A 17,885-nucleotide genomic window follows, 5' to 3' on the forward strand; every position below is an offset into this window, starting at 1 on the left:
TATATATATATATATATATATATATATATATATATATATATATATATATATAATAGGTTGTGAATGTATTTAAAATTACAAGTGTATTTAAGGAAGAAACAAGATAGGGCAACTTGACTTACATTTATATTCCTTTTTTTAATCTATCCTTTTGTAAAATTTTCAAAAAATAATGTAGTAGTAATCAAACTGAATTTGTATAATACAGCATCTAAAATCAAACAATATATGATAACAGGCAGCAGGTCGTTACTTGAGAAATAAATAAAGAAAACGAATTAAAAAATAATGAAACAAATTTGAGCGCTATTTTTGATTTACTTTAAGAAGTTTCATCTAATTATTCTACACATCCTCAGTGGTCCTAATACGAAATGATTGTAACAATAGTTATATGTCCAACGATAAATATTGTTTTCAGAATAAATTGTCTCTTTGCAGTTGAGTATGTTTTGATATGAAACTTTGATAGGTCAAAACTGTGTGCTGGACTTTCTCTCAGACATTTGGAAGAAACTGAAATACTGGTTAAAGCGTAGTTATTATAGATGTGTGGTGACTCTTCTATCGGACATGTCCGACAGAACAGACGCAACACATCTATTTCTATCAGAGAGGAGAGCTCTTGGTACTTCCGGTTCGGATGTACCATATATTGCAAACCCCTCGGCGACTTAAACGAATGGTATGGTCAGCGGGGCTAATGCAAGAGAGTTCTGCTTGTGCATGACAGGTTGAGAATTTGGGTCCGAGAGGAAGCGTGTACGGGTGACCGAGGTGGTCAAGGCAACTGTTCTAGAGAAACAGAGCATCCGAGTTCGAGTGCTGGTCTGGCACAAATTTCCATCCTTCACCGATGGTTTATTTCAGTCTGTACATGGCCGAATGTTCTGTTTTCTCTCAATCATAAAATATTACTTTTTCAGTGCTTTCAATCTTTAGTATTTCATACCGGAACTTTTAGGTTTAGTTACTATCACAATCACTTTGAAAAAAATATTTACGTTTATGTGTCGCGCGTTTAATGTATGTGGACTGTAGGACTCAAACTGCTTTGAATGAAAGTTTTCACCGACTGCATTTCATAACGCTGCTGTTTCCGCAATTTAATTTGCTACTGGCTTAACTGAGGCCTCTTCACACCCTCTCTAGTCCATTTTCCACAATGCCTCAGTTAAACTACCAGCTGCGGACGACAACTACAAATACACTGACGGAAAAAATAGTACACTGGGAAAGACGACGTCGATTTTGAGCTGACGACGGCATTCCTTTACGGTTCTTTCGCTAACAACTATAACTATACTACCGGTAACCCTACCACTTACTGCGTCATTTGTATAGTGTTCCAAAACTACCGAACATTAGCCTTGGTTGAGCGCAACTCTGGGGCATAATAGATTGTACGGATAATGGTTTTATGGTCGTCCGCCAACAGAGAGCATAGTGGTATAGTTACCAGAGCTCCATCTGTGTCTATCTTTTAATAGAGAATGCTCACAGCCAGAAGGCTCAGTGTAGTGAAAGGTGTGAAGTAAGCGGTTGAAGTTCAGGATTCGGAAAAAATTCCTAGATCTGTGATCAGTACCCTCAGTACCTTAGAAATTTTGTTTCAGCTAAATGGGTTGAATCTAAACATATTTAAGACTCACGTGATGCAGTTCAAAACCAAACAGTCAAAATGTGAGCAGATTAAGATTGTACACAACAACCAAGGTATAGAAGAATATGACTCATTCAAATTCTTAGGTTTAAATGTAGATAAAAATTTGAGCTGGCAGGCACACATTGAACACCTGGCAAACAAACTGAGCAGCTTTGCATTTGCAGTGCAAATATTGACTACTGCAACTGACATGGACACACGAAAAGTAGCATATACAAGCTACTTCGAATCCATTATTAGATATGGTATTGTTTTTTGGGGTAACTCGACAAACGTAGCGCGGATACTTAAAATACAGAAAAGAAAATCATACGAAATATGTGCACTGCTAACCACAAAGAACCATGTCGACCATTATTTAGAAAACTTAAAAAATTAACTCTGCCATCCTTATACATATATGAGATTATTATATATTTGTGCACCAGACATGAATTATTTGAGGGAAACCATTTTGTCCATTCACATGATACCAGAAATAAAGAAAATTTTATGCTCCCCTCTCACCGCCTCAGACTGTATGCCCAGAGACCTCGATACACAGTAATGAAAATTGTAATAAATTAAAAGGAAACAAGTTGATGCAGATGAATTTAGGTTCACTTAAAAGAAAGCTATATGAGATACTGACACTGAAGTGTTATTAGTCAGTGGATGAATTCATGCGGGACAAACTGGAAATTTCTTATACCCGACAGGGTAGCCGAGAGTGCTAACGCGCTGCTTCCTGGACTCGGGTAGGCGCGGCAGCCCCGGTTCGAATCCGCCTGGCGGGTTAACGACGAGAGCCGGTGTGCCGGCCAGCCTGGATGTGGTTTTTAGGCGGTTTTCCACATTCTGCTAGGTGAATACCGGGCTGGTCCCCACGTCCCGCCTAAGTTACACGCGTCGCAGACATTTGAAACACGTTCGCACTATTTCACGATTTACACTCGATGCAGACAGCTGGGGTACACTGATTCCATCCCTGGGGGTACGGGGTGGCGGCAGGAAGGTCATCCGGCCACCCCTAAAACTAACCTTGCCAAATTCGTTCTAACGACTCCGACCCTGCGATCACTGCGGGATTATGGCGCAAGCAAAAGAAAGAAGAAAGAAAGAAACTGGAAATTTCCTTATAGTGTTGTTATTTATTATAGTGCTACTATTTATTAATGTAAAAATCATTGTAATTGTTTTATAATTTTTGACATGTCTCCTGTACGCAAACCAAATGGATTGCAAATGTACGTCATGGGATGAATAAAACACAATTCACAATTCAGAATTCAAAGACAACCATGCCACGGAGAAACACAGGCGCTTCCTACAGCCAACTGAGTGACTTTGAAAGGGGCTAAAGTGTGGCCTTCCGAATGGCTGGTCCTTTCGTAAAATTGCCACACACGTTTGACGTGCTGCGTCAGTTGTGCAAAGATGCTGGTATCAGTGGTCACGTGAACGTTCTCACACCAGCAGGCGAAGTTCTGAACGTCCAAGCGCCACAGACGCCCGCCAGGACCGTTCTATTGTAAGGGCAGCAGTGGCAGATTGTACAGCTACTATACCACTGATGAAAGGTCCTGTGAGCCGAGACTTGTCAACACGAAGTATTGCGAACTACGGGTACGCATGCTTCTAGACCGTCTTCCACTCCAGCCGCAGCATTGACATATACGCCTCCACTGGTGCCGTCAGACGATTACTTGGAATAGCGTGCCGTGCTCTTCAGCAATGAAAACAGATTCTGCCTGACGCCACTGATAGTCGTTTGCGCGTACGACGTAGACCTGGTGAGCGCTGTCACGTAGAGGGCATTCGTCTAAGATGCACTGGCCTCGTCCCAGGGCTTACCGTCTCGGATACGATAAGCTACAACTCTCATTAACCTTTGGTGTTGTTGGAGAGGATGCTGACCAGCGCTCGGTACGTGCATAGATCCGTGTTAGATCTGTTCTTTTGCCGTTCTTGAAAATAAAGATGATGTGTTGTTCCAATAGGATAATGGTCACCCACACACCCTCCGTGAAACTTCACGTGCTCTGCAAGACGTGTAGGAACTTCGCTGGACAGCACGATCTCCGAACTTCAGCACGTGTGCGATATAATGCAACGAGAAGTGACTCGTGCAGCACATCAAACAATAACTCTTGTACAACTACATGAACAGGTCTAGCAGGTGTGGCATAACGAATTCAAGGACAGCATTCGCCGTCTGTTCGATCGACTCGATGCCAGAGTCAGTACCTGCATCGCCGCTCGTAGAGGCTACACCACAAACTAACATGAATGTTTCAGAATCGGTCGATACCTGTGAGCCATGCTGCGGCTCACGTTGGTGCTGTTTGTAGGTTTCTGTCCTCTGTTGGAGGCCAAACCATATCGTTTAGTTGACATGGTTACCTGTCCGCTAGTGGCAGCAGCGGCGGTTATTGATATCTAGTAACTGTGGACCTATCTTTGGTGCGACGTTTTGGTTCTTTCGGGTCGTGTCAGTGTGCAGTTCGGTTGGGGAGTCAGGAGGAGCCAGGTCCGTGCAGTGCGACAACACGCCAGGACCACTGGCGGCACGCGTGGACTGCCGAATCCAAGGCCTTTGGTCACGAGGGTGCACGACCTCGTCGGAAACTGGATCCTGCAAGTTTCAAGTTGAGTGTATTTGAATTAGTAGAGAAACCTCCACCATATCATTGTCCCAGCATTTGCCAAATATAAAAGGCACAGGACAGGAAGGGTTGTTCTAAAGATCTGGTGTATTGTTGTTGTGTCAACGTGTTGCAAGCAATTGACCTTCATACACACACACACACACACACACACACACACACACACACACACACACACACATTTTCATTTGATCTCTTTCTTATTTGCCACCCACACAGTGTGTATGCATGAGATAATCCTCTGTATTCGTGTGGTTCTGAGAAAATAGTACGTGTGCATCACCTTGTTCTGATTATCCTCTCACCAAAACTCCTCTAGCATTCCTTTTCACTGGTCACTCAGAGTACAACTAGCTCATCACCCCAGGTTTGTACTGTGAAGTGTAGCAGTCAACTTTGCAGAACACAAAAGCATATTTCTGCAGCAAGCAGAAGTACAGCTCAAGATCTTTCATGTCCAAGTAGAAAGGTAAAGAAAACATTCGATTCATGTCACTAATGACCATATACATAACACACAAGAAAGCATTACTTTTAAGAAGTAATTTTCTGCTCAACACAGCCACAGAATGTGAGTAATGTTTTAAAACTTTTGTCTGTTTTTTGTTGATCAGAGTATGTGTTACAATATCAAATATGGATGAAATTGCTTTGACTCAGCAGTGGAGTTAAGCTGTATTACATTTATAGTATAAAACATTTCTGGCTGTGACTCTTCGTTTGGTATGAATCTGAAATCTTAATACGAAGTTCATAAGTTCAAATAAACCAGTGTTGTAAATAAAAGTGATGTCTCTAATTATCCAAAGATGTGGTGATGTACATTTGGGTGATAGCAAAACGATATCAATGAGTGTGAGGTGTGAAAAATTTAATAACCATATTTTCAGAAGTTGTGTGAAAAAGTGAGGTAAATTCCACAGAAGAGGACACCTAAAAGATGCACTGTGAAGCATCTTAAATTTATTTGCCCATTTTCATTTGACCGCATTCATATTTTCCGAGCAGAGTGGTCCAGTGGTTAGCACACTGGACTTGGATGTGGGACGACGATGGTTGAAAGTCTGCACCAGACCATCCAGATTTAGGTTTCCTGTGATTTCCCCATATTGCTTCAGGCAATAGAAGGGAAAACCGATAGAGGTACTCAAAGTACCCTCCGCCACACACCGTCAGGTGGCTTGTGGAGTATGGATGTAGATGTAGATGTTGATCTTGCGATTCTCCAGTGACTTGGGTTCGTCTCGCTACTCGTGGTGTCGCTGAGGTGAAGAGCAGCGAGTGGAGTGCTTGGGGAAGGCGGATCTGATTAAAAAAAATGGTTCAAATGGCTCTGAGCACTATGGGACTCAACTGCTGTGGTCATAAGGCCCCTAGAACTTAGAACTACTTAAACCTAACTAACCTAAGGACAGTACACACATCCATGCCCGAGGCAGGATTCGAACCTGCGACCGTAGCGGTCGTGTGGTTCCAGACTGTAGCGCCTTTAACCGCTCGGCCACTCCGGCCGGCGGATCTGATTAGTTTTCCTAGACATCTAATTACTATTTATTGCGTTCAGTTTGTTACTATTTGTTAGGTTTAATCTGCGGTATTTTTCCTGCCGCTAACGCCCCAGTTACCTGCCCTGGGGTTAGTGTATGTAGCGGCAGTGTACGTTTTCTCGCCTTGCCGCTGCTGTCCGGTGAGGCGTGTAGTTTTGACAGCTTTATTGATTGTAGGTTGGTTGGCGATTCTTCTATTCTTGTGGTAGTGATTCCTTTCCCGTTCTGGGCGCTCTAAGCACAGTAATCTGCAGGCGGAGTCCAGATTGCCGGTTTCGGCTTTGGCGTATTTTTACATCTTTGCATTTGGTTTATTGGACGTCAGGTAGCCTCAGCAAGATTATCATTAGTCATTCGTTAGACTGCCACTAGTCTGAGTTACCATCTTGTGAACTGAATGCAACTCTTGGCTCCTATCTCACCTCTCACGAAAGTGTTTTTTGCCGGACCTACTCAGAGGTCGATTCCTGGTGCACCGTCTGTGACTGGCCCTTGTGTTTTATTACTGTATTTGCTATTTTATTCTATGTTTCTAAATTGTTTGTGTAATTGCCATTCTTGGCGTTACAGCAGGTTTAAATGATTGTGCTACCAAGTTTACCATCATTTTGTCTCACCTGTTTGGTGATCAGTTGCTTGTCCTTTTAAATTAACCTTTGCTGTTTTACTGTATGTGTTTTTTAAATTTTGTATATAATTGCCATTCTTTCCGTTTAAGCAGGTTTAAATGGTTGTGCTACCAAGTTTACCATCTTTTTGTCTCATCAATTTGGTTATCAGTTGCCTGTCTTTTTAAATTAACCTTTCTATTGCATTGCTGTTTTACAGTATGTTAATTTTCTTATAATTGCCATTCTTGGCGTTAAAGGCCTTCAGCCGTGACTGTGGTTACTTGCCTTAGAATTCTACTATTTGGGATCACATTGGTTTGTTTTGAAACATTATTTGCTGTGTCTGTATTTTACGGCCATTTGGTAGATTGTAATGCACTGAAAGCACTATTAATCACACAGCTGTTTATTCCTTCATTAATAACGTGTGATATCTTTATTTATTGCTGAGTCTGGAAATAGCGTTTTAAAATAAATGTATGTAATTGCAAAAGTGAACCAACAGTAACTGATTACGGCCCAGTCCACAATCGTAACCGAATCCCGCCTTCCTGGACTATCAGGTCACAACTTGATATCTCATAACAGCTTGTGCTATTGATCTGTAAATGTAATCATTTCATGTACTCCAAATATGTTGTTGCTACAATAACTCCCGAGTGAATTGGATGTCTCTACAAGGGTGTACTAACAATTTTTTCCTGCAGTCCATTAACACTGTAAGAGTTGGACATTTACTGGTTTCTGTTGAATTCTCAGAGCTTTACTACTTCGCTTTTAGTATCGTAGTTACAACACCTTTCAGCACGACACAACAGCAAAAAAAATGAATGCGCACTGATACAGAGGAAGGGTTCTTACCATTCTCTGGCCACAGTAGTGTTCAGTGAGAGCGCCGTCAAATGGTGTGGAAGATATTACACGCGTAGCCGCGCTCGCAAAGTAGCTTTATTCGGAGTTTCAATTTTGTTGCCCAGGATCAATCAAGTGAAGCCGCAGCAATTTCCGGCGTCTAAGCATGTCCTGCCAAGCTCCGCACTTTATAGCCGAACCTTAATAAAACTTGTCTGCTGAAGGGTGCAGGGTGCGGAGCGAGCGCAAGTCATCTCCCGCCGCCGCCGCCCAAGTTCAGTGAACCGCACTCCGTGGCATCGCTAACCCGCTAGATGAAAGAATTTTCTGTTTTATTTAACTGCACGATATTTTTCGTCAGCAATCGATCTAATAGGGATATCGAAAGTAGCCTTGCCATCAATGATTTCTTCTTAAATGAATTTCGGCTATTATGGAATTGTGAGGCTACAGACCGTGATTTCTCATTCGTTGAGTGGTGCTCACAAGGTGGAAATGCGACAGCTATTTCAAAGTGTTCCCGTGATACTCTATAGCGAGTCCACTTCCTCTCCAGCGATCGTGTGAGTTACAGCGTTGAAGACTATTTTTCACAGTTTGACAAAATTTTTGCAGTCAAGTTTCCAATGATATGCAATAATTATTTAAAACGTACATTAACCATTAAAACTAAGCGGTGTATTACTTAAAATAGTAGTAGGTTGTTATTTATCTCTCTAAATTTGGATATGAGAAGAGTTGGTTCTGTTTTTATGCTTTGAAGTCCAAGACAGCACGCGGTTCTATCCATATGGAATATCTGCTAAAATGTGGGCCCATCTTGACTGTGCGAGTGCTCAGAAGTAAGACATAAATGAATAACTATTTCAGAAATTTGTTTTGGGGTTAATAAACTTAAACGATTTGTCACCGTATAGATTTTTTATGTCCTGATAAGTAATTCTTTTAAGAGTTGGAAGAGGAATCTCAGAATTGCATTTTCTGTGGATTAAATACGGTCTTCTTTATTTTTATCGATTATCTGTACTTTGAGCGCCCTGTTCTATATTTCTCGACTATTTACTATTACCTCAAAGTGCAATGTTATTAATTTTTCTCGGTGATATTTTTTTTTAATTTTATTAAGAGAAATACAAGTTCTTATTACAAAAAGTAGCATTTTCTGACCAATTCCTTTGAGATACAACTGAAAAAGTAAGTGATAGTCCATAATACCCGGACTTACCCTATATGTCAGATATGAGAAACAGCGAATGTTCTGCGATCAAGTACCTGTAATTGGCCTGCACTTGAAATACCTCTTGTCCAAAGGATTTGTGGACAGTCTCCTTGTACCCAGTGGTAAAGTATTTCAGTGGTGGCAACGAGCTCAAATTAGCAGTGCCTTTAACTGTTCTCGTAATAGCTATTACGGGTATGCTTGCTTGATGCACAACAGTCAGCTGTTGTCCAACGAGCATGTATAACCGTAATAGCTATTACGAGAACAGTTAAAGGCACTGCTATATTTGTAACATGAAGGTTACTGGATTGGAGCAGTTTTGGCCTGAAGATGACGTAGTGTAACGTCGAAAATTGTTGCCTAGAAATAAACCTATATAACTGTGATTGGTACTGTTTTTATTGTCCCCGTGTTTAAGCGCCATCGAGAATCTGTGGTACCACTTCCATCGGACTGTTTGCACCATGGATCCTCAAACGAGAAATCTTGCGCAGCTGGCCGTGACACTGAAGTAGGCGTCCCTCCACATCCCTGTCGGTACCTTCAAAATCCTCCCTGACTCTCTTCCTACACGTATCGCCGTGGTCATCGCTACACAAGGTGGGTATTCGGCCTTCTGACAAGTGGTCATATTAATGTGCTCACAGCACTATAGGTGTTTAACTGTGTTACAGCTGTCCAATGCTCTTCTTGAGAATGGGAATGATCCGTGCTTTTGTTCCATCCCTAGGTACCCTTCGCTGCTCCAGCGTCCTACGATAAACTTCTGCCAGAAGGGGAGCAAGTTATTTCACGAATTCGCTGTAGAGCATCACACGTAAGTCATCCTATACAGTTGCATTTCCACTGTTGAGTATTTTTAGTAGATTCTCTATTCCCCTGGCGCTTATCTCTGTATACGTAGATTCTTGCATTGATTAAGAGAAGAAACTGCGCATTACAGACTATCATACATTATAGTGAAAGTCATGACATTAACGCATACCGTACGTACGTAAGACATCACAAGAAAAGCAACATTCACTTATCTCATTGCCACTCGACCCTTTTACGGCATAGGAGAAACCTTTCATGATTTCCAACATTTCATTGAAGATCATAAAATGAAATACACGGGCTACTACGAGATCCGTCAAAAGAATCTGGATCCAGTTGAGGCTCAGATCGAGTAATAAACTGAAGATAACTAGAATTTGTGCCATCCTTCAAGACGCACTCGTAAATCTTAAAACACACGGGAGCGACTTCAATCTGCAAATAAAAAGTGCAGCTTGGCACAAATTCAAAAATTCTAGACCATAAGATTATTATCAAAACTAGACATGATTATGACAGTGAACCGATAGTTCTGTACTGACAAGTTACTCTGTAACTGCAATACATGATCTGAAGATGGGCAGCTAGCCTGAAACCGGTCATTGAAAATAAAAAATAGCGATCAAAGACTGAAATGCCATATTTTTACATAAAATTATTTCCGTCATGTATAAAGCTATAATAACAAAATCCACGTTTAATACATATACTCAATACGTAAGAGAACACCTAATCTGACTTTCATCTCTAAGCCCTTCCCAAATATCGCTCCTTTAACTTCAGTCTTCTCTAACATAATCTTAACGTCTGAATTTTCCTCTAGACATTTCCCAAGTATCGCTCTTTACACCTCAGTCTTTGTAATGGCAATGCTGCCCATGATTGCATCTCTTCATATTTCCTAAAAGCTGAATCACTAAGCACCGTAATAGGCTTCTCTGTGTCTAAATAAATGACACCAACACTGTCCCTATACTTACATCCACCGTCTTATGAGCGAACCGTGTCCCTCATATCACTCCTCGACCTTAATGCTCTCATCCGAACAACATGGAAGAAACACCCGTTCCCGCCAGAACAAAATCCTCTTTGTCCCAATCCATCGTTCAGCTACTTCCTCGTAGTCCTTCTCAGTAGCAGGAATCCGACTCTGGAATAACCTCCCGCATTATATCAGAGAATTGAGTAATATCTCGAGCTTTAGAAGACAGTTGATGACATAGCTGCTAAAGCAACAATAGGGAATACCGTTGGCCCCATTGTCCCTGTACGCATTCGGTACCGTGTACATCTACCCTGCACATCCTTCTTTCCAGCCAGGTCTTGCCCTTTCCCCAGTATTCTTAGCTGGTTCAATCTCCTTAAATTTCCTATCCACAGAATTCGGTATACCAGAAAACATTACTGTAGTAAACTGTTTTTTTTTTCTGCCATTATATTTATTGCTATCCTTAAGGAAACTATGATGTAAGAAAGGTAATGTACGTGTGAAGTCAGGTCCGATATAAGAGAGGGCCTGATGAAACTACCAGATCAGTCTAAATAAATAAATTAAATAAACAAACCAGAATGTACCACAGAAACTTCCCCCTTACTTCCCTATTTTAATACAATCTCACGTATGTCTTCAGTGTTCAAAAAATTTATGAAATCAACGCAGTTCACTACCTCTGCTTCTAAACTCTGTTGTGTGCCCTCATTTTGCATTGTGTGGATGGCGGACAGCTCTCTCTCTCATTTGTATCGACGGACCTGCTTGCTACTCCGTGCGCGGCAAGTCTCTGACTGGGTCACTGCGGTTACGATCGAAGCGATCGCCACTTTAAAATCTTCGTCTGTTCCATAAATCTCGATCTCTGTTTCGATTTCTGTACCAGTTTCTGAAATGATAATCCTGTGATATAAATGTAATGCTACTCTGTCATGGTCCAGATACCCTAATAAACAGTGAAATACTTTAAGGTCGTCCTCATGTTGATCCACAGAAGTAATGTGCCTCAGATCCTCACAAAAATTTATGCTGCCTTTTGGACAAATTCCGCAGGACTATGTGGACTGTATAAAAATTGATTGAGCTGCACAATTGCTCGACTACGGAAACCTGTTATTCCTCAACATAGCTAATTATTATATGTTCCCGACATACTAAAGGTAGAAACAACATATAGGGAATGATCTTGAAATTTTGTACATTGCCCCCATAAGGGCCCACAGATGAACATCTTTGAGGAAGTGGAAATTTACAGTCACGTGAGAGAAACAATATGAATATGGATATCAGGTACCCTGGATACACTTTCTATCCACATTTTATTGACTTTGTTTTTTAAGATCAAACCCACCTCTCCACCCCATACCCTAGCTTTTACTTCTGAATGAGCTAGCAAAGTTGTATCAGATTCGCCTCCCCTACGCCTATAACGTCGCATCTCCTCTTTTTTGACTGTCACTTCCGTCCATCACCCCCCCCCCCCTCCCCCTCCCGCCCCCCGTGATAAATCCTATACAACATAGAAGCCCTAGCACAACGATATTTCAAGGAACTTCTCTTAGTGTTTTAAACTGTGAATGTACAAAGTAACCCATGACTCGTTACCTGTATACATACAGCACAGCACCGCCATGTCGAGAACGCATTCTACTTTAAAAATTTGTGACTGATGCTTTATCGCTTGATATTTATTTCACGCGTGACACGCCAGTTTGAATATTTACTTTCTGACGAAGGCACTCATAGAAGTGTCGAAACCAGGTCAAAAGACATAAATTTTCTGACCGAGGCCTGTAATTACTTTAACATAACAATTAGATTATAATGCCGCAAGAGGATTATGTTCACCCTACAGCACGTTTGTTTGTGGTCCTATGTGGCCGCCTAATATCACAGCCATAGATACGCGCGCTGTTTCACGTTACTTACGTACGTGGGGTGGTTACTGCGGCCGTGGCTGTTCGAGGAACTGCGACACGCCATGGAGAAGGCGCGTTGCAGCGCGCTGAAAGTCCCAACGTGCACGGTGTGTGTGTGTGTGTGTGTTTTGAGATTTTATGGGCGCCCAACGCCGAGATTATGCACGCCCTGACATTTATTAAAACAAACCAATATCGGTAAGAACTAAAATTGTCATACACGCATGCACTCGAAATGACCACACGGGTCGCTGGTTGGACAAACATGAAAGTGGAGATATGGAGTTCAGATTGGACAACCATGAAACTGGAGATGTGGTTAAAGATCGTCAACTGGCAGTTGCAGAGTAATAAATAGCCAAAGTATGTCACTATTGCCTTTGGAAGCCTGATTTCTTTTCAGTTACAGTTAATTTTGCATTTTTTATTATGTAACGCTATTAGTAAGACGAAACTTGCTTAAAGAACTACAGTCAGATCGAAGTTTTATATTTGTATGAACTGTATATAATGGTAAGATGTAAACTTCGCTAAACACACTTAAGATTATGCTTTTAATCTTCTTTTACGGTGGGGACTATTTTATTATGTTATTTCTTATTTTCAAAAATTTTGTGCTGTATTCAGATATCTTTTACACTGTTACTTTGTAAGAGGTAAAACATTAAAAAAGTAAATAATTGTAATAAATTAAATAAAATAAACTCCATCTGTCAGAGGCATTCTTATCACTGCTGGCAGATGCTTACAGCTGTTTAAAGGTCAACACTGCCCTTTTCTTTTCATGTTTGACATGCCTTCTTGGGAAGCAAGCGTGGGCATTAACTGCCAGGGGTAAGAGGCTACCTACAAATTTTAAGGTTGACTGTATAGCTTACGTTTCCTGTCAGAAAGGAAAATATTTTTGTAAATTGCTCTTGCAGTACTGATAACTATGTAATCATAGTTTTTGATCATAGCGTGGCAGGTGGATGGTCTGTGTAACGAAACTGGTAACCAGTAGCCAAAATAAATAAATTACTACTGTGGACACAAGCATATACTTTTTATGGCTAATTGTGTTGTGCTTCACGCCGTCCAGGGCGGCCACTGACCAATATGTGCTGGAGAACTTCTGTGAAATATGACAGGTAGGAGAAGAGATACCGACGGAAGTATGCGAGGGCAGGTCGTGAGTCATGTTTCGATTGAAAGTAAGGAGACCACCTGCCTGCCAAAGGTAAAGGGTTCAGCCTCGAATCCCGATCCGGCACAGAGTTTTGAATCTGCCAGGAAGATTCCAGTCAGAGCACACACTGCTGCAGAGGGAAACTTAACTATACCAAACCATCCTTCAGACTGCGGCTAAGTTATTTCTGGGTGTTATCCGTTCTTCTAGTTGTGCTAGTCTCGCAACATATGGAGGATGTACTGGCAGTAGTGCAGCCGTAAGTGCAGGTCGTGAAGCGTCCTTCTATGATTAGTCATTACAGTGCTTGTGTGTTAAAGACACTTTTAACAGAGCTAAACAGTGCTTGCAATTATTCGCACAATTTGTCTCAGGAAAGGAATTTATAGATAACGGGGATTTGAGAAGAATTAGATTCTGAACTGTGCTGAGAGCAGGAGAGAGCAGTAAAACTTACGCGATTTGTGTGTGTGTAGAGCCATTAAGTTTTGTGTATGTACGGCTATTGCAAACAGTGAACTATTAATTTTATGTCGTTACTTCCTCGCTCCCTTCAAAGCAGTGAGCTGGAATTTATTTTCCAGCCGCAGCGAGTAGAAATAGGAACAAACGGACTGTAAATAGGGAGTACAAAGTTGAGGACTCCTTTCTTGTTGCTCATTTAAGCAATTCACAGGCCCTTATGACTTAGTTGAACTTCCATTTGTAGACAACTGACGCAAGTGTAAAGCGGAACTAAAATACCCGCCACCCCATGCACTGTTGTTTTACTTGTACGTGAACGTCCTCTCATCTGTTCTCTCCTCTTGTAAAAATCGTTTCTGTGCTGATGACCTGCAGCTTCAGAGCTGGGCATTTAGATGTCAGTAGCGCCACAGCACAGATTAATGACGATCTGTCTTCAGTGTCCAGACAGATGTACACCTGCGACTTATGCCAAGAAGTCTCGAGTAAATTCAGGATACCCTCAAAAATTAATTATTTTTGAAATCTGTTAACAGTTGCTCCCAAATTCACGTGGACAGCATCCCGGTAATGTATCAGTGCACGATGAGAAACTTCTATGTTTTTATGGGTAAACACCTCAACAGAGTACAAAAAAGCCGACGTCAAAACAATCAGCTAAGTAAAAACTGTATATGTAGACACGCCCTTTAATGCATCTCACTTCAAAATAAGGACTTACGTCCTGTCTGAGTACTAGTCATTGAACATGCAGCAATCTTCTTCTTTTTCTTTTGTTTTTGTCGCGCATCGGCGCTGGGTCCACATGTTTATCTAAGGATTTGGCATACTTCAGGGATGAGCGGAAGCGCTTGCTATCGCCATTCCGTTACACCACCAGGACGGAATACGTGTGCCACAACTGTCTGCGCGTAGTTTTAGTCTTGTGGAAGTGAGTGAAAGTTTTCTAAAGGTTTATAAATAGTGTTACTGACGCCGGACTTGGATACCAGCCCGATATTCATCCAGTGAAATGTGGGAAACCGCTTGAAAACCACTTCCAGGCTCGTTGGCAGACCGGTCCTCGTCATTAGTCCGCCAAGGAAGATTCGATCTGAAGCCGGAGCACCTACCCGTATCGGAAGTGGTGCTTTAAGACGCGCCGCTATCTAGGCGGATGTTGAATATGCAGCATTGAAGAGGGATATAACTCCATCCACAAAATAGGAATATTCGTAACCTCCATGTCTGATGCTGCTGTCCGTCTCTACAACCATCACGCTGTGGGCTCTGCACAACAGTCAGTGACCCGTTGCATTACAGAAAATACTAAAAGTTCCCCTTCGACAACCTTATAATTTACTCCATAAATTGTCATATACAGCCAGTTTTCTCTATCAATCTGCAATTCAAATGATCGCATCTTCCTCCAGCTATGTTTCCTCCACGTTTCGTTTCTTTCTCATTCTGTAACGCTGTTTTTTTATTCTCTCTTCATTAACTGTGATCTATCAGATCCCACTTTCTTTCCCTCTTCTCTCTTCTCTCACATCCGCTGCTACCAGCAGATTTAGCTTAAACTGACTCCTACCTTTAATGAACGAATATAAATTACTAGTTTTTTCCTGAAATAGCTACCAGAATTTCCACTATTTACAACATAGCTATTTCTACACTATTATGATCGAAAGTATCCGGGCATCCATTACTGGCCATTAATATGGAGTGTATCCAGCCATCGTCTTCATGACTGTTAAATTCTGAGTATGTCACTTTCACTGAAGTCCCTCGGTGTCTTTGAAGGAATGGGGTCCATTCTTCCTCAAGAGCAGAAACCAGAAGAGGCAGCGATGTCGTACGCTGATGTCTGGAGCTAACTCGACGTTCTAAGATACTCCATAGGGTATTCCATTGAGTTCAGGTCGGGATTCTGGGCAAGCCAGGCCATTCCAGCAATGTTATTGTCCACAAACAATTGCCTCACAGGTGCCGTATTGTGGTAACGTGCACTCTCATTGTGATGCAAATGCCGGGCGCGGTGGTCTAGCGGTTTTAGGCGCTCAGTCCGGAGCCGCGCGCCTGCTACGGTCGCGGGTTCGAATCCTGCCTCGGGCATGGATGTGTGTGATGTCCTTAGGTTAGTTAGGTTTAAGCAGTTCTAAGTTCTAGGGGACTGATGACCACAGATGTTAAGCCCCATAGTGCTCAGAGCCATTTGAACCATTTTTTTGATGCAAACAATAATCGTCCGGGAACGTTCCTCTACTGTACGCCGTACACAGTGCTGGAAAATGTGTTCCTACCATTCAGCATTAGGCGGCTTCATGGGAGAAACAAGGGGACCACACCCTAAGAACGGGAAGAGCCGCAAACTGTAGCACCACATCCCCTGTACTTCACTGTTGGTGCTACACATGATTCCAGGTAAAGTTCGCAAGGCATTCGCCAAACGCAAATCCCTTCATCGGACTGTCAAAGGATATATCATCCTTCATCACAGCAGTCGTCCAGGGCTAGTTTGATGTAAGATAGGGTACTATAGGGTCTTATGCCTAAAACTTTTGTCATGGTAAAAAAAATCAATAAATACAAATAAATAAATAAATTATGTGACTAGCTACTACTGCATTCACTGTCATAGGAACCAAATACACTCCTTAGTACTGTGAAAAATAAACAGACCACTTCAAGCAAGATTTCTTGCATGGAAATTTAAAGCACAAAGTTTAAATTACAACGGGCGTTCAGAAAGTAATGTAAAACAAATTTTTTTTGTCTGCCAATTTCGGTTGAAAAATGTGTAATTTGTTGTGCGACACTGTGGAATATTCCCTAGCCTCTATAGCTTAATGAAATCCGATACGTGGTGGTGCTATACACAGCTTTCAAAATGACATCTATAATTGATGTGCGTTCTAAGTAGAGAGCTGTCATTCGGTTTCTTATGGTGAAAAACTAGAGCATCGGAGATATTCAAAGGCGCTTACAGAATGGTTACGGAAACCTGACAGTGAACAAAAGCACGGTGAGTCGTTGGGCGAGGGGTCTGTCCTAATCGGAACAATGTTGCGCAAACCCGTCCGATCCCCCGCGTGCCGGCCGGGCGCACACAGCTGTGTGTTGTGATCGATGGATCACAATCAAACACTTCGCTGTTCGTCTGGACGTCTCTGGTAGTGGTGCTGGTACACTCCTTCACCAGTGGGGGAACTGAAAGGTGTGTGCTCGCTGGGCTCGTCACCACCTAACAGAAGGCGGCAAAGAGCATCTGTATCGCCTAATGAAGGATGCACTGTGCGGGATGCAGTACCTGGATGATGAGGAGGGTACTGATGCAGTAAGACGTTGGCGCCGACGTCGACCTGTAGAGTGGTACCAAGGGGACAGTAAGGTGGCGTAAGGCCGTCGCATTCAGCTGAAAATTAGGTCATTTTTGGCAAATGAGTGGGGAATAATACGATGTATCGAAATCGTCAATAAAACCGACCTGCTTTCAGAAAAAAAATGCTTTGTTTTTTGAAAGCTTCTCGTACGAATTTCCTGTTGTTTTCATGTAACCTAACTATGCTGAAAACAGTTAACACAGTTGCATAGATAGCACTTATGTTACACAATGTGTACCTAATATTCTTTGCAAAACAGTATTAATTTTGGAAAATCGTGATTGGCACAGTTATCGTGTTCCACTTCACTTTTTAAAACTACCAGTTTCAGTGAAACAATAGCCAAAACTCTGGCGTCAACAACGACAGTAACTACGTTCCTGTGGCAAAATATGACCATTTAAATTTATATCACCTGAGACTACACCATATTTACACTGAAGAGCCAAAGAAACTAGTGCATCTGCCTAATATCGTGTAGAGCCACCGGAGCAAGCAGAAGTGCCGCAACACGACGCGACATGACTAATGTCTCAAGTAGCGCAGGAGGGTAATGACACCATGAATCCTACACGGCTGTATATAAATCTCTAAGAGTAAGGGGGGGGTGGAGATCTATTT

Source organism: Schistocerca americana, chromosome 6, assembly GCF_021461395.2.
Source record: "Schistocerca americana isolate TAMUIC-IGC-003095 chromosome 6, iqSchAmer2.1, whole genome shotgun sequence".
NCBI classification, from domain to species: Eukaryota; Metazoa; Arthropoda; class Insecta; order Orthoptera; family Acrididae; genus Schistocerca; species Schistocerca americana.